Here is an 18,960-nt window from a genome sequence, read left to right as displayed (position 1 = left end):
GTAACAGAGGTCAACTTAAATTCCCTTGTGATTAATTAAAGGAGTTAGAAATGAGTAAGACTGCCACGGGGATATTTGCCTTATTTTTAAAAATCAAATACAGGTAGCTAATAGGCCCTGCAAAAGATGTAGAGGTTTGGAGAAATGAAAGGCAACCAAGACCCCAATGTAGGGATCTCAAGGGTAAATAGATAGGCTTTCCTTTCTCAATGCTATGTAATATCACCTAAGCACCTGCTGGGCCCAAGCATTCCATTTTCACTGGGCTGGTGTGGTGCAGAAAAGAGACCTGTCCCATTGAATGCAAGACACAGATAGTTATAGGAAAATTCTTCTTTAGCATTCACTTGGGTCTCTCATTTCAGAGCAAAAATGGGGAGTTATTTCTGCAATTTGCAGAAATCTCTCCCTTTTACTTTATAATCATGCAAGTAACATGAGGCCAGTTAGGCTGTAGTAAAGTAATAGAGACTTTTGATGATGACTTTACCACCTTAAAATTTTTATAAATAGGAATTAGAGAGTTTAAGAAAGGACACATTCATTAGTGATATAAACTCTGAAAGTAGGAGCTCAATTTCAGGCTCGGCTTCTTGCCAGATGTTTGACCTTAAGCAAAGCACTTTATATTTCTAAGCCTCAGTTCTCTTGTCTATAAAATACAGATCATATTAAGACCTTCCTTATTGGAGTATTGTGACAGTTAATGAAATTAACTTGGGTAAATACATTTAAAAAATCTCATTCACAGTGAGAGTTCCAAAATTCTTAGCTATTATTATTTTTATTATGGTAAAAATTTGGAAGAAGAAACAGTTATTTTGGGGGGATATGCCGGGGAATAAGTTCGTCAAGAACAACAAACAGTATCTTTATAATCCATTAAAAGCTATGCCAATGTTTGCAAGGTTTCCTTCAGCAACAGAAAATTAATACACTTAAAAAGTAAAATCCAAAAAGTTATTTTAGAGAATAGATGTTTTAGATTAATTCTTTTGTTTTCAAAATAAGTAAGAACCATGGTAATGAACCTCAAAGGTGTATTATCTTAGAGTTTCTGGCTTTAATATTGTAACTGATGACATTAAAGGCTAATTAAACCATGAATTAAAAATCTGCATTGATTCAAAGCAGAGGGGAAATAAACTACTTCAACTTTAGCTTCTGACATATTTACACTTGAAATCAAAGCTTTTGTTAAGTTAAACTAGAGAGAGCTATTTAACATAAGAAAGAGTTAACACTCGCTTAGGGGTGCCCTGTTTTTTAAGTTTGTTGGAAAATACTTGACAAATCTGTCTGTAAAAGCAACTGCAAAAATATTGTCACTGCCCTTTTGACAGTCTGAAAATATCATGATTGTCAAAATAATAAGCAAACTACGTTTTATAACTATCAAGAGAAAAATATCAGTTTTCTATAAAGTTGTTTTTTTGGCATATCCTAGTGTGCGATGACTGACTACCATACAGATAGGTTAATAATGTCAATATGTAGGATATCTCCCTAAAAGAATCTAACAAAATCCAAGCTTTCATTTAGGTTGCAGAAATATATCATCCTACTGAGTAAGTAACCAAACATTGCGGCTGACTTAAAGAACATCTTCTATCCATGGAAATGAACATTTTTTAAACGTCTGTAAGCCCTGGTTTCTTGGTAAAGACAGTAATAGTAGTAAGTTTGAGTGGGCAGCTGTTTTCCATCTGTTACTCAGAAATTTTTACACAAGTACTTACTTCCCGGTAGTGTTGAGTGAGTACTAGACCTGTATTACCTTCCTTAAAAAGAGAAAGGAACGTGTGTCAAGGGACTGTATTCTGCTTCTGAAGAGCTATGTACTTAGCAAGTAGTTTATTCAGAAGTAAGAGCCTACAGCAAGCTGATTTCAAAAGTTACTTAATCTTTTTAGACAAGCTGAACATGTCATTCCAGAGGCAGCACATGTAAATTCTCCCAAGACAAGCAACCCACTAACATTGGAAACTTTTGTAGAAGATCTATCATGTAAATGCATCGTGCTAAATTCTAGAGAGAAAGGATGCAAAGATAATAAGACACAGTTTCTGCTCCCAAAAAGTTTTAAGGTTTTAAAATAAATTGGCCTTGAGGTCTAAAAGAAAGAAACTTTTCCCTCTCCTCTTTTTCTTTCACTAACAGTTTTTTGTTTATGTTTTTTAAGAGTATTTCCTTTGCCCTTTGTATCCATCTTTCTATTATCTTCTGCTGTGTTGGTTCAATGATAATGATTTTGCTGCTAAAGTTTTTATTTCTTCAACTCATCTGAGACTTAGCTTTACATTAAAAAATTTCAAATAAATGTCAGAAAAGTAGTGTTACTTTTTAAAACTCAATCCTGGTTGAGGAGCAATATGCCATTGTTAATTTCCCAAACATTAGGTAAATAAGTAGGTCATGTTCCTGCCCTATATTCTAATTGTTAGTAAGAGAAATTCTCAGTTCAGGATGAGATGTTTGTCTCTTCCAAAATCTATATAGCATTAATCTCATTGAGATACCCCAAAATCTCAAATCTGAAATATTGAAAAAAATACATGAAAGTAAGAAAGGGAAGTGATGTATCCCCCTGGGATCTACTCTACTTTTTACAATAAAACACGGCTATAAGAAAAAAAAAAATCACATTATCTAATAATTATCAAGTAAAGTTCTGTTGTGTTTATTATTATGTCTGCCTAACAATTCTCATGCCTTTTAAGCACTCTGATGGCTTAAAAGAAGAAATACTACCTAAAGACATAAAAAAGAAGAAATACTGCATATCTAAAGGTATTTTGTGCATCTAAATTCACACTGACTTCTCAAATTATGTAGCGCCAAGAAAACATAACTACTCCAGTTTAAGAGAGTCTTTGTCGTTCTGAATATTGTTTCTAATGAAAGTACATGTTATTATTGAGAGGCTATAAGAGCTAATGGATTAAATATTGGGGTGTATTCCCAATTCCACCAATGACTCGGATGTTACCCTTATGCCTTCCTGGGCCTCACTTTGCTCCTCTCTAAAATAAAGAAATTTGATTTTGTCTATTATTCCTTCCAAACGCAAAATTCTACTGCGTTTCTGAGACATGCATGATACTCATGGCTGCATTCAGTTTTCCACTTTCATTCATACTACTCACCTTAACCAAGGAATGTATTTATTACAAATGAAAGGTAATTATTTGACTCATTAGGTTTAGGGTATATACATGTCAAATACCCTCAACCTTACCTCCAGGTATATCAAACAAAACCTTGAGTTCCTACTGCTGAAATTCACAATTTCCTCTTACTTGGTATCTATATGTTCTATTATGTCTCATAAATTTTAATTATCTGGTAAAATGAAGCCTGAAGCCCAATGCCCCAAACACTAATTTCTGCAAATACGGATTCAGAATAGGTTTCTAAAAATTTTACTATCCTATTTCTCACAATTCTATTGAATCTATTATCTTTCATTAAATTATTCTGTGTGTGGGTCACTGTTTTGTCCTAAGTGATTTACTACCCAACCTTGCCCTCCTACAATTATTTACAATGCAGCTACACAACCCTTTTCAGCATGCTCTAGGCTTGTACTTCCTGGAGGGAACTTCACTTCAGGGACAAAACTATTCATCTGCTATGAACACTACCACTAGCTCCAGTGCCACCTCCCATGTAGCTATGCAGTCACTGCAAACATGAGTAAGCCTAAAGCTTGCTGCATCGCATGTGAATTCATTTAACAAGCAATAACTTCCCTTTTCTTTCTGATAATGACTTGGTTCCATGTAAATAAAGGCCATAAAGTTTAGTTGGAAGAGAATAAGAGAATATCGGAAGTTGTGTAGCCTGGAGTAATTTAGATATGCAGGATGTTCCAAGTTACAAGATTTATTGTGTATCTACAGACACTTTATGATACAAATGGCAATGAGCTAATAGTTATACATGCTTCTGGTGTCATGGAACTCTAGATGTCATTTGTCATTTATTTAAAGGACAAAACCTAAGGAAGTCAGGTTAGGTTTAGGAATCATCCAAAAAAAAAAAAAAAAAAAAAGAATGTGTCAGTATAAGGAGTATCACAGGTTCCTATATCCTATCCGATATAATAATGGTGATCAGAACTTTTTCTTTTCTATTTCTAATATTCAGATTACAGATGAGCTCAGAAGCCAACCTCAGAAACTATTTTAAGAATAAAACATTCCATCATTGCAATTGAAGGAATCTTATTTGCAATCATTATTTGCATGTTGGAAAAAATTGTGGTAGCAGAGGTGATACAAAAAGGAGAAATCTAATGCTACCATTTTGACTTACTTTTACCAAGATTAAACATGGCCATCACAACTTCCTAAACTGTGGGCATCTTCCCAGTTCTTATAAGTAAGGATGGTTTACCTCAAAGTAACACTGAATTAAAAGTGAGTTGTGTCCAAAGAGCTAAAGTCAGCACAAATTATAAAAGCCCATGGCTTACTGAGTTCTCACAATTTCAAGCATTTGCCTGAGGCCTTCGCCACTCACTTCTTCCGTACTCACACTAGCTGACTTCTGGGGGAATCCAGCAGCATCGCCGGCCCCCATTGGCACGGTGGCACAGAGCAGCCTGCAACCACTAAGATGCTGGGAGTCCCTGTCGCCTCCCTCCCCAGCAAGTGTGTGGAGGGGCCAGCTCTCTCCGCCTCCCTGATCATTTGTTTACTGTGCTCAAGTTGGGATTCTTGGCCAACAGGCAGCTCAAGGGGGAAAGAACCACCGTGTCTTAAGTGCATTAAATCTTCATATTAGCCCCCTGGCTTGGTAAACCTTTATGTTGGCTTTGTTCTCTTTTTTTCAAGCATGACAAACAAGTGGTTTTTCTTTTTCACTTTAATGATTCTTTAAACAAAAAGGGGTAGTTTAGGGCTTTCTCCGAGGCTGATAGGTGTTTCTGTTTAATGAGGTTTTTATTATACTGTATTGGCTTCCCTGAAAAGAAATTACGAGCAGCAAACAGCTGATAATAGAACAAGACTGGAAGAAACAATAACCAAGAGGGGGAAAAAATTAGTGTGGCAGCAGATGCACGCGTTGTAGCTGGGGGATTAAATGCCACTTCCATTCTCCCTTGGCCACCATTGTGCAAGTAATAAAGTGAATGTGGGCACTTATGTGCCAGTTATGTGTGTGCAAAAGATATGGATATAGATATAGACTCAGCTAAACTACCATCTGTGGAGGAAGAAGGCTGGTGAGTTCAGTCTAGACAAAGATGAGTGAAGCTCAGAGTGCGGGGTTTACAAGGGCTGGTCGGTTACCATGGAAACTAATTGGAGCTAATAAGTAAAGGGACATTTTAACTGTGGGAACAGAATAGGAGGGGCTATTTTTCAATATCACCGTTACCTACAATTAATCTTTCATTTTAGGAGTGTCCTTACTTAATTCTTACGGAGAAGCGCTTCACTCTGTGCACAACCTCACGCTGCTCAATGTACTTGAAAATCCGGCATCTCATCTTTTAGAATGTGCTGTATTTTAGGTTTAGATCTTTCAAGACAGAATCAATTTCACTTTTTTTTTTTTTCTTAAAAAGTAAACTGTTTGCAGATGGCAAGGAGAAAGGAAGGGAGGTAATGGAAAATTCTTAACTTCTAAACTGACACTCCACTGAGCACTAAAGCAGGCTACAGAGAGAAGGGGAGCTGGGACCTTATCCTGCAGCACCAGCTTCAGGTTTTTGTTTGAGTTGATTTTCCCTAACAAAAGCATTTCAGAACAACAAGGAAAAATGTGTCTCTGCGGGCTCACTCTTACAATACTTTCCAAAGGTAGCATTTCCAGCTACTGCAGAAGCAAGTGTTAAGATCACAGCAAACAGCCACATCTATTGCATCCTTGTATTTTTTATTTTAAAGCAAGTATTAAATCCTGTAAATAGCTGAAGTTATCAATAAAAGAGAAGCAGTGACTGAGTTTTAATGAAAAGATCTACAATGTAATAATAGAATAAAGTGTCTGTGTTAAAAAGCACTTCAAACAATATGTAGGTCAGAACCAGGCCCATTTGGGAACCCCTCATAGACGGTGTGTTGCAAGCACAGGATTGATAAAGCTTCTTGATTTGACATCTGTACAGTTTCTTAGGTTTTACTTTTGTAACTCAATTTACAGTTTAAGAGAATGCGAACTACCTTAATAATGTCTCTGGGGTCTTCAAAATCTATGCAGTTGAGGTAATCCAGATTTCCAGACATGGGTCTGGATGTTAACCCCCCACCCACCAAAACAGGAAAAAAAAATACCTTACAATAATTGGCACTATTAAAAGTTTTATGATGCCCAAGGGAAGGGAGAGCCCTGTTGTGCCATTTGCCATTGTTGAAAATGTTTGTGTTGATTATGTATCTGGACTTAGCTGATTAGGAGTAGTTTAGTGAATACACAATATATTGTGAAACAGACACCTCATAATCACTTCTGAGAAGCAATTGAGCAAATGAATCAGGACTCTAACTTCTGATTCTTTTTTCCCCTCCTTCTTCTTTATAACCCAATTATAAGAAAAAATGCACTGCGGAAAAATTAGTTTTCTAATTTTGTACTTCAGAAAATTGCACCAGGGATAATTTTTAAGTATCTTAATATAATACCACACAAAAAAATTCTGGAAAAACACAAGCTAGTCAAGTCAATGTTGCTAGAAACTGAAATAATTCTCCTTGTGATACTAGCACTCCACGTATTAGATAACTATTTATAGTCTAAATTTTAAGGCATTAGGCAAGTTTAAGTGTTTTTTTGTTTTGTTTTGTTTTTAAACAATCTCCCTTCCAGTTCAAAGAAATTCAAAAGATGCAATACTTAAAATATTGGCTTCCCACAGACACTGTCAGGGAGTTGGTAGTATTTAAAATTCCTATTTTCTCTTTCAGTTTATCAAAATTCCTTAGATGTCTGATGGAATTTTTGAAATTGTCAGATTTGTGGCAATCAATTGATTTCCAGATATCTTCTTAAAGTACTGTAACAAGTATAGCCATTTTCTGGTTCAGACGGCTGTCAAAGTACTTAGTTTTATAAAACAGTTCAGAAAACCAAAAAAAAAAAAAAAAAAAAGCACATAAGAAGGAGATATTGAAATGACCAAATTTTGAAAACATTTCAAAGAAAAATTGTTAATGAGCTGTTTGAGCTATATGGGCATTATAAGTGCAATTAACTAGAAGCCAATAAAAATAATCAATGGCAGAGTGCAGTCCTCTGGTACCAAAGTGCTTTTACAAAGAGATGTCTGTGAAAGCAGCAAGTGATTAAAAAAGCCACCTTTATCTATGGGAGCGCGTGCTATTTTACATGAGTAGAAACGAAAATGATTTTCATTGACTATTTCTGAAGTTCAGCCTGTGGCAAACAGTGAAGAGCTGTGTGTGGGAATAGGGAAGTTTCTGCTCTTAGCTGCGCCCCCACCCCCTCCCTGCCAGGAATGTTGGAGGCAGCCACGATCTAATCAAAGGAAGGTAGGAGTTTAGATTTCAAAATGTAGATGTCACATTTCAGTGCAAACTACTCCTACATTAACCCTTTATCAGCAAGTCAAGATGAGTCTTTTATCTCCTATGGAAGGGAAAGCCTCTTGCTGAGAAGATGGCCCTTCCGTAGATGGGCAGTAAAAAATTTTTAGGGTTTCTTTGCATCCCACTGAGGGTCCCCATCATCCCAGGGGGAGCACGAGGAGTTATGAAAAGTAACGCGCAACTGGCCATCGGAATAATTCATTCCCTCCACCTTCTCTGTAGCACCTCCCACTTCTCTTTTTATAGCAGTCCTCTCTCTCCGAAAATCTCAGGTTACTTGACTGGGAGTTCTCAGACCTCCAGTTTCAGCCCTGCCCTCAGCCTCCATTCTGTAAGAGACACCCAGCCCCAGCAATTGGATTGGGCAGCCCGTCTTGACACACCACTGTGCTGAGTGCTTGAGGACGTGTTTCAACAGATGGTTGGGGTTAGTGTGTGTCATCACATTCGAGTGGGGATTAAGAGAAGGAAGGCTGCCTTGCTGGAGCTGTGTGGTCTTCTCCAAGTGAGAGTCGTAGGCAATAGAACTACTTTGCTTTTGGAGGAAAAGGAGGAATTCATTTTCAGCAGACACAAGAAAAGCAGTTTTTTTTTCAGGTAAAGTAAAAGACATTGAATGCTTCTCTCTCCGTCTCTCTTTTAGCATAGTTTTGAATGGAATGCTAGCACGGCACACTTGTCAAAGCCAGTTGTTGCTGTCCTATCAATGCTGCTATTGTACGGCTGACAGATGACAGTGAGCATAGCTTGATGCTTGGCTGTCTTTGTAGAACTAACACTCCTCATGCCTTGCTTTTGAAGGTGTAGCTAAGAAAATATCTTTGGGAGCCGCGTTTGTACCTTTTCATATGCCCGTTGTGTACTCAAAACAGGAGCTATAACTTGCTTGTAAAGAGTAGATAAGGCTGAGAAAGGATTTATTTTAGCTTTCAAAATTAAAATTCACTTTCAAACTGTTGCATTTTACCGCTCAATTTATAAAGATTCTTTGAAGGGTCTATTACTGAGTTGCTAGCAGAGATGGAAATGCTTTCTTCACCGATTTGTGCAAGGTAGATTATGTCTGACTTATGACAGAGCAAAGGGTATTTTAAAATGCTTTTGGAGATTGACTCTAAAGTTTGGAAACTCCTTAAGAGAAGGGGCTACCCTCTGAACAGCCGCTAGGTCGGCTTTAAAACTAAAATGCTTAGAGCTGGAAGAAAAGCAGAGGAGGAAGAAGGAGGAAAATGCTCTTTAACATAGCCCTCTTGCAGCTGCAGGGAAAGCAGATGGAGGTAATTGATTTGCAGATCTGTTTGTGAAAGTTTTACAAGTCATGGAAAACTAAAGTAGCATCTCTGTAATGGATCATTAAGAGTCACTACATTTATAGGTTTTAGACCGGCTAAGTGAAGTGTTAATTAAACGTAAATAGATTTTCAGGTTTGGTTATAAACAGGCAAACAAAAAGGATTTAATTATAAACTAGTCATTGGAAATTAATAGTCATCTGGTGCCTGAGCAACATAAAATGAGTTGTCATCATATATGTGAGTAGCTGTAACGGCTCTACCAAAAGCACCCACCAAAATTGAATTGAACTATTTATAAATATAACAAGGGAGTGTATATGCTATGTTTAATTTGTGGTATAAAAAAAAAAAAAGCCTTTCAATTCAGGCTCTATTTTCACAGGGATCAAAACATAAAATTTTTAATTTTCCAAATTTTCTAGCAAGATAGGTGAGCCAATGAGACTTCTGCTGCCCCAATATACTTGCCCTCCGATAGCAACGTTCATATACCTGTGGTATGCAGAGATTTGGGCTCTTTCACATTTGGCAGAGAAACCCAGCATTATCCTTACCCTTTGCAGGTGAGAGATTCTATGAATAATATTGTATATAAGCTGTTCTGAAATAAGAGCTGTTTAGTAGGTTGAATAACAGGATTTATGGCTAGTGCTTTGTGATTTTAGTATTCAATTGCATAAAGATGCCTGTAAAATTATGTTTCAAGTTGCATTATACATACTTTTGCAACCATGCAGTTAATTTTTTTAAATCCTTTTTTTAAAAAAGTTAAGACTGAAACAATATTTTAATATGATCTTTCATTTTTATTCAGAATGTTCCCCAGTTATACTCTCAAACTTCTCCTTCAATGAGAAATTATCCTCATAAATACCCAGACAGTTATTTTAACTGAGTATTATCTGATTCCCAATATTACATAACCAAAATAGAACCAAGTTCATAAGCTGAAGTCTTTTGGAATTCCAGTCATTCCATTTTGACTTTACAATGGAAATGGGGTTTAAAAAAATAAAGACAGAAAGGCAAACTAATATCTTGTGTCGTATCAAGATTAGAACTACATGGACGGCATATAGCATGCATGGTGCTAACTACCAATGCCGTGTTTCACTACTGCAGAGATATTTCACAAGAAAGTCAAGTTCCTCCTCACAGATCGGATTTTCCTCCCTGCGATGTGGTGTGATGGCTTCTAACAGAGGCAAAGTGCTGTTTAGCAACAGGTATCCCACCAGCATACATCCCTAATGCTGCAGACCGATCACAGGGCTACCTGGACAGGACTGTGGCAATATGGGACAATTCCCCTGAAACAACAGTTGTACACAGGATTAGGCAGGATGGAAACAAGAAAGGAAGTGTGGAGAGATAATAAATTCACACCTTGAAACGGCAGCGGTGTTTTTGTCCCCCTACCAGGATAATGTGAAGTTACTTCGTGAACTGAAAGGGCTCACATAAAACACAGTGCCCACAGGGCAATCCCAGCTTCTTGTCAAAATCAAAATCTATTGTCCCAGATGGTAAACATGCAGAGACACATTTATGGTGACTTCTACATACCTCAGTTTGACATTTGGTTTCTTCCTGACAGCACTTGTGCTGGTAATACACATGAAGTTCCCATCAGCATTCCGCCAGCTGTGAAAGTGTTTGAGCACACGGGATATCCCTTTCAGAGAAGCAAAAAATAACGGAGGTCGAGGAGATCTGAAATGTGCACTCGGTGTACATTAAGGTGACAGATCTTAGATGTGAAAAGTGATCTGAAAGCTTGATTTGTGAAAGTGACAAAATTCATTTTTATGGTGGTGTGCAATACCAAAATACATTAGTCCAGGTATTGACTGAATCCATGGTAGGTTATGAGTGGGAACCTCCATCAGGAAACTAGAAGGGTTCTACTCTGTTTTCCTTCTAGGAAAATGTAAGTGACTTCATGCAGATTGTTGTAGCCATTTCCATCATAAGAGTAGAGACAAGTGGCAAGTGGGACATTTCCTATTTCCTTCCCTAATTATGTATCCATATTGGAAGGATGAGAGGTTTGGTTCTTTTGTGTTTTATATTGAAAATTAGTTTATTCTTTAAAAATCCTAGGACCAGGCACAGTGGCTCACGCCTGTAATCCCAACATTTTGGGACGCCGAGGCTGGTGGATCACCTGAGATCAGGAATTCAAGTCCAGCCTGGCCAACATGGGGAAACCCCATCTCTACTAAAAATGCAAAAATTAGCCAGGCATGGTGATGGGTACCTGTAATCCCAGCTACTTGGGAGTCTGAGGCAGGAGAATTGCTTGAACCCAAAAGGCGGAGGTTGCAGTGAGCCGAGATCACGTCATTGCACTCTAGCCTGGGCAACAAGAATGAAACTTCAGTCTCAAAAAAAAAAAAAAAAAAAAAAAAAAAAAAAAAAATCCATAAAGCAAGATTTCTGATACTGAGCTGTATATATCACCACATAGATGAGGCCAACCAAAGGGTAAGCTCAGGACATCTGTAGCCCCCCCGCCCCCGTGCGGTATTTTTGTGTGGAGAGCATGAAGTACATTTAAGGAGATTAAAATTTTTAAAACTGGACTCTAAATAGATGCTTACTTTTATCATTATTGACTTTGGGGAGGAGGCTCATGTATGAAATTAAGTCTATGATCATGTGGTAAATTCACCTTTTATTTAGATTAGATCCATGAAAATTTTTGAGAAGAGGTATCTTATTGGAAAAATATTTCCTGAAATATATTTCCTATTTAAAACATTTTTATCTATGTTAATATCCTGAGGAGATGGGGAATTCGCCTGTTAGCCTTTTTTTTTCCTCTCATATTTCCCTCTCCCCTATAGCCAATCTGTCATCAAATTCTGTGAGTCCTTCCTTTAAAATGTCTCCCACATGTGGCCCACAGCTACCATCCCAGTGCAGTGATCATCTCACATGTGGGTCATTGCAGCAGCCTCCTAAATGGTCCACTTGCCTCCATTTCCCTCTTCTGTCTACTACTGCAGACTCAGCTTCCTAAAATGCCACTTTCATCAAAGCATTTCTAGTCTGAAAATTACCACGTGAACCCTTACTACCCACAAAATGAATTTCAGTCCTATTCTAATATTCTGGCCTTCTGTTATTTGGCCCGAACTTTCCAACCATTTCTCCCTACCAAATCCCCACAACCTCAGAACTGTACCCTTCCTTCCAGCTAAAGCGGCCAGCACAGCATCTCCACTTGCTAGTCTTTTCTTTCAGCCCTAACCACTCTAGCTTTCTATCTTGTCTTTAAAATGAGACTTTGTCATCATGTGCACGGTTCCTTCTAAGTCTATATTCATAAGCCTGTGTGTAAAATGCCCCACTCAGTTCATCCTTATCACCTCTATATATTCATCCTTCAAAGTTTCAGCCTAAGTTCCACCTCCTTCGAGAAGCTTCCCCGATCACTACCTCTTCCTGCAATGCTTTTCTTCCCTTCATGTTGACCATTGGTTATCCATGGATTGCATTTAAAGCCATTGCTTTATTTTTTATTTTACTCTATAGTTTGCTTATTTATTCCTTGACTTCTCAGGGAGGGTGACAGCGACTGGCCCGGTCCACTTTAATGACCCACAGAAGACCCTAAAAAGTGTGCTTACTAAACTCACCAGGACATTCAAACACTCAAGGCACTTTCCCTTCTAGAGTTACCCCACTTTAGAGCCATTCACTGGCTCCACTAGCTTCCTCCCCACCCAGGACAGGAAACGAAAAAAAAAAAATGAAACTCAGTGGGTTTTATTTAGGGGAACCTTAGGGAAAATGGTCGTAAGGCAGAAAGTAAAATAATTGCCCCAGATTAAGCTTGACTATTATATGAAAAATCCCCATCAAGTTCAGCTTGAACTGTAGTAGAAATTAAGTGTATTGGCTGTTGCTCTATCATAAAATCCCAAATATGGCTTTGGAGCAGGAGAGTATGGGCTCTGGGTTCAAACAGACCTGTGTTCTAATCCAGGGACCGCCTCTCTAGCTCTGTGGCCTTGGACAGGGAACTGACCCATTCTGAGATTCAGCTCCTTCCTCTGTAAAATGCAGATAGGAGTACTTATCTTGGGAACATTGTAAAGAAAACACATAAATCAGCTAGTTCAGTGCATATCCAGTATTGTGTGTTCAATAAATGGAAGTGAGAGGGGGTTGATTGGTGCATACATAGATCCAGACCTAGGATGCAGGAATAACAATCATTCAACTGTGTCAGTCATTAATCCTACGTATTCATGATGTACCTTCCTTTAGCATTTTCTTCTGCCCCCAAAGGCAGGGGAATAAGGAAAGGAGGGAGAGAGCAAGGGAGAGAAAGTGAGAGTAAGAGAGAGAGAGAGAGAGAGAAGGAGAGAAGTGCTCTTGGCATTTAGGGATTTGGAGCAACTGAGCTAATGGCTGTGTAGGGACAGTAGTGACAGTTAAATACACATTGAGGGAGGAATGAAGCATGAAGCCCTGGGTCCTGCACCAAGGACGATAAAGAGCAGGCCCTGGGCCACGGTGCTGTTGGGGAACAAAGGACCCTCTCTGTGGACCCCAGCAGGGATTTGGATTCACTAAGGGTCATGTGCTTCCCTTCTTTCCTCCTGGCTCACCAGCTAGAAAGAAATATTAATAAAAACTTGACAAAACACTATAGAGAGTCAGATCAAGCTTCCAGAAGTAATTGATAAAGCAAGATACCATTTAGACTTCACCTGCAAGCCAAATTTAACAAAAAAACTGAAAGCAATCAGTTTGAGCCCCTTACCATTCCCAAACTCTGCACCCATCATCAAACATTGAACCTTCTATTTGTGCCTTTTCCCTGGAAGGGCAGCTGACTGCAAAATTCTCTAACAAGGCACTGAGTGCCACTTAGCAAATATGTCCTTAGACATTGGATATTCAGTTCTAGCTTTCTGATCATCTGGTCTGCACCTGCTCTCCGTCAGGAAGAGGAAAGAAACTGGAACTGCCAGGGATGATGGGCAAGCCAGTATTTCTGGAGATCCCTCCCTCTCCATAGCAAACATAACTATCAAATTTTCAAAGAGAGACATTAACAATTACGTTTGACACCATCTTCAGTTGTGGCCACTAAGCTGGTCCTCCTTTGCCCTCTAAATATGTCATCCATGTACTCCTGCACAATAGTGCATTAAACTTCTTAAATTTTAATTTAATTTAATTTTTTGAGACAATGTCTTACTCTCTCATCCAGGCTGGAGGGCAATTGCAAGATCATAGCTCACTGCAGCCTCCATCTTCTGGGCTCAAGTGATCCTCCTGCCTCAGCCTCGTGAGTAGCTAGGACTGTCGGCATGCACCACCATACCCAGCTATTTTTTATTTTTAATTTTTTAGAGACTGGGTCTCACTATGGTGCCCAGTCTGGTCTCAAACTCCTAGCCTCAAGTGATCCTCCCACCTCAGCCTCCCAAAGTGCTGGTATTACAGGTGTGAGCAACCATCCCGGCCCTAAGCCACTTTTAATTAAAAAAAAAAAAAAGCAGGTCTTCACTTTACCTTCAAAGGTAAAATTTTTCTTATGCTGTTTTGTTTTTGTTTTTGCTTACTACACAAGTGCAAACCTATAGGAAACTATGTCTACATTTTCTAAAATATGAATCTAAGGGACTTGGACATGCTACGGTTTAACTGTTGTGGGTGAGATTAATAATAAATCTCTGTGCTGAATAAATGAACAGACACACTGTGTTTCTCGATCAAAGGTTTTAATTGTAAAAGGTAGACTCTCTCAAAATCAATCTAGAAATTTAGGTCACACTAATCAAATTCTAAAATAAAGTTAGAAGGCTGGTGATGGGAGTGGAGTTTGGAACTGGCGAGAGTCCACGTGGCTCTTGTTGAATATAAACTAAAAAAGATTCTAAAGCTGGAAGGACAATCAATTCATGAGCAGGCCTAGACATTTTCGTAAAACAGTATCCTTGTAAGATGGGGATTTGTCTTATTACATATCCAATCACATTATAAAACAGTAACAACTGAATTGTCTGTTCTTAAGCAACGAACTCTGATGCAGCTTCATCTACTGTCATGTAATTTCACTCTAGCTCTTCTTTGTTTTGCTCTTTTCTTTTGTTGGCATTGACCAAATCTTCAACTGAGCTACAAACTGCTGTAGCCAGATACTAGTTCTGTTGTTAGAATTAACAGAAACTCTGAACTAATTTTTTATTTTTTCCTATGGTCTTTCCAATCAGTAAATAGGATTACTAATACATGCAACTTTTTCCACTTCATAATATGCAAAGAATTTCTGAGACACGTTTGTTTTAAGAACTCAGGAAAATCTCCTTGTATTCCTTTGATGACAGAGGCTCAAAGATTATTCAATCTAAGTGTCTTCCCATTTTTCTGAACAATATTGGCACATTTAGCCCATTCTTAAAAACCAAAATGGAAATCTGAAATACAAACAGTTCTGCTTATTGTCCAGTTTTTTGGTATGGTGTTACAGGCAACATCTGCTATATTAATTTAAAGTAAAACTAAAGGTTACACAATTAAAAGATATTAGCTATACCAGAATTATGGTGGGAAAAGATTAATTGCATTCCAAAGTACATTTGTTGATAAGTTAATTTAGAAGTGTGCACCTGTAGATATTATCTTCAAACTCCTATTACAAATATGCCTTTGCATCCCAATCACCTTTCTATCATATAACATGTGTTCTGAATAGACTTCCTGCCAATTTAAAGTTTCACCCTTAACCTTCACCTGCCAATAATCAATCTTCTCCTGAATAGAATGTCCCTGTAAACAGATGTGCCTTACCGTGCATCCAGAAATTCTTGAAACCAGCTTTTAACCTTCATCTTATAAAAAGTGCATCCCAGAAAAGAGAGGCCCCCTACAAATCATGTTCTCCTTTTTTTCTTCTGAGAACTTTATGCTGGTAAAAGAAAAGAAAGTTTTCCGAATATAACAGATAAAGAAAAGCATAGGACATGTAATATTTTTTACTTGGGATGCCTAGAGGCCTTACATGTATTATCGTGATCTTTTTCATATGTGATATTTAGATTTCATAAAGGAGATTTATGATATGGACCCGATATCAAACAGATTAAATCTCTTTATTTTACTTTGACTCAATTTCCTTCTCTGTAAAATGGAGTTAATGTTTATCACAAAAGTTTGTTACAAAGATTAAATGAGATAATAAAATAAGATGCTTAACACAGAATATAGAACAGAGAAACTGCACAAACACAAAACACAAAAGCGGCATTTTTGTTCCCAGATGGCAAAAGAAAAGGCTTGAGCTGAGGCTTGGTGATAAAGTGAGTATGTCCTTTTCAAATAAAAATAGCACTTTTTAATCTAATGATCTGTATGACACAATTTGGAAATATAATGAAGGGGGCCACTTGGCAAAGAAGATAAAGAGGAAGAGGGAGGGAAAGAGGATAGAGGCAAAGAATAGAAAAAAAGGAACGGAAGAGGAGAGGAAGCATTGTGATCCTCTCTTGCCTCTGCTCTGTGCCTTGCTATAATAAGCATTTCATGTCATAGCTAAGTCAGGCCAGATTCTAGAGTGTCCTAATACATCAGGTAGAGAGGTTGGACTTGATAGCTAAACAGATGCCTAGGAAGTTCAAGCAGTAGGTTTTTAAAAGAATGAGGAGAGATTAAGGAAAAACGAGAGTGACAGTGAGTGAGCAGAGTCAGAGAGAGAAAGAGAGAGGGGAATAACGAGACAATTGATCCCCAAAGTCCAAATAAATTTTTTAAAGTGTTGTCTATTCCCATTGATGCAGTGAGAATAAGGAAAGGATGAATATAAGAAACATTGTGAAGAAATAAATAACAATAATACAACTTGGTGATTAGTCAAATAGAGGACAAAAGAGAGAAAAATACTGAGGTATCAAGCCCAGGACACAGGGAAATGGTGGCTCAACCCAAAGCTACTGAAAGTGGAATTTCATTCGGCAACACCATATGTTTCCAAAGTGACAATGGTCATTATGGAACAAACGTTTATCTGTTATCTGTAAACAGACTACACTCGATAGAACTTTATAATGCAGACATAGGCAAATATATGTGTATATCAATGTTTAATAATATACGTGCTGCCGAAGCGAGCACTCAATGTTTAATAATATAATTTAAACAGATCTTATTTCCTGATCATTGGTGGGCATTAGACAGAATACACAACTGTGATTTTTATAAGGCATACGCTGCCTTAGATTAAAAAAAAAATCTTTTCTCAGATTAAGAAAATGGTTGGCCAAGTAACAATCTAGCATTTCTATAACTTAGGGGAAGTTATGGATATTCAAGTCAAAACACTCAACTACCTCTGCATAACACCTATAATTCTCTTCTTTTGACTAAGAGACTGCTAGTGGGGAGGAATATGAAATTTAAAAAGTCTAGAGTCAAGAAAAGATGAAATATTTAAGTTGCCTATGCGCACAAACCTTCATATTCTACCTTGGAGGAGGCTGATTGACATCCTTTCACAGAATGTACCAATGATTTATTTACAAATGAAATACACATTCCCTTATTCACTACAAAGACAAATCATCCTTAATTTTATGGATCTGGGAAAGGTTTCTGCATTCCCCTGCTTTTCTTTCTATCCCCTCTTGTTTTATCCCTTTTTATTTTATTTTATTTGTTTCAACCACTTCCTCTTCAAAATAAGAGAGCCATTCTCTAGTCAAGTCTTCCTACTAAATCAATGGGCAGTTTTCAGGATTAAGCATAGGTTTCTTAGAAGTAGAAGATTGTGTTTGCCATTTCAAACTCTTGCCTTATATGTGGAGGCTGCATGACTGAAAGAATACAGAGCTTGAGTCAGCAAAATCTGGAACTGAAATGTAGCCCTCTTACTGAAAATTTGTGGGAATAGCATTGACCCTGGAGACTTGACAGCATTTTGGTTCCTCAAAAGAGACTTGGTTCTCATTCAAGTTTTTAATGAAGTCTTTGGCCTGTTCTATTTCACCCAACTGAGTTTTCTGAACCATATTCCCTAGTTCCCCTGGAAGAAACGCCAGCCTAAGTATCAGCACCTGTAATCTATTTCTCACTCATGGTTGCCAGACATGAGGGATTAATTGACATAAGCCAGTTTATATTTAGAAGCCATTAATGGCTAACAACTGAATTGTTGAGACATCCAGTGCAACGAACCAGAGAGAAAAGAATAATACACAAGTGCCATAGTTAGATCAATAAACATCATCTTCAGCAAGCACAAACGTTGGGCTTAGCTGCCAAACTTAAAACTAGGTCTCTTCATCTAGTACCCACTTAAATCAATGGGCCAGGGTCCTGGTATAGAGGTTAGGGACTGAAACATGAGTTGATGTTTCCAAACTTCTTAAGTTTGGATTGTCTAAGTTCAAATTTCAATTCAAGATTCTACTCCTACCTGTTACGCTTTTAGATCTTAGAGGTACAAAGACTTCTGGAATTGGAGAAATTTGGTCCTTCTAAGAAAAGAAAAATGAGTAAGTAGAGAAGTCAAAAAAAGAATACAATGAGTCAAAACACGTTCCGTCATAGAGAGTCGCTTTACCTTTTTGACATAAAAATCAGTACAGAAAACATAGGGAAAAATAAGCTATATGAAAAACTTCATGTACAGCAATTGTTATTCTCATTAGCCATTCTCCTACAAAAATAGCTGTCTATTCATCTAACGTTCCGGTAAACTACTACAGTAGTCTCAGAAGTAAAATTACAGGTGTTCCTACAATTGCTTCTACCATTGTCATAACCCCTTTGGAAGCTTAGAATACTCCACTTAACTTCCTCATCTGCTTCAGGCAAATCATATTTCGTGTTGGGCAAATAATATTAAAATGTATATTTTATTATTTCCTTGGTAACTTTTCAAGTCTGAAAAACCAATTAAGCACACTATTAGCAATGAAATAAAATTTGCTGAAAATGACAACAGTGTTGGAGCTAGGAAAAAGAGGCAAGGTGGTACAGTGGAAGGACATTAGAAATCTGGATGCCAGAACTTGGCTACTATTAATAGTGTGATTTTGAGCAAATTAGTTAACCCTTCAGGAGCATGCCATTATCTCTTTGCCTGCATT

The 18,960-nt window shown here is 37.7% G+C and overlaps 1 protein-coding gene across 2 annotated transcripts in view; it reads left to right on the top strand.

Annotated features, from left to right (window-relative positions):
• The first annotated feature begins 7,826 nt into the window (after positions 1 to 7,826).
• Positions 7,827 to 18,960, top strand: part of SULF1 (sulfatase 1) — a 192,864-nt gene continuing 181,730 nt past the window's right edge. Inside the window, exon 1 of one of the 2 annotated variants that reach the window (XM_050802635.1) lies at positions 7,827 to 8,153. The gene's annotated coding sequence lies outside the window, so the exon portion shown is untranslated. The remainder of the gene's footprint in view (positions 8,154 to 18,960) is intronic. The other variant, XM_050802638.1, reaches the window with a different exon arrangement.

Source organism: Macaca thibetana, chromosome 8 (assembly GCF_024542745.1).
Source record: "Macaca thibetana thibetana isolate TM-01 chromosome 8, ASM2454274v1, whole genome shotgun sequence".
Lineage (NCBI taxonomy): Eukaryota > Metazoa > Chordata > Mammalia > Primates > Cercopithecidae > Macaca > Macaca thibetana.
Note: the sequence above shows the minus strand (reverse complement) of the source record. Positions and strands in the feature narration are given on the sequence as shown.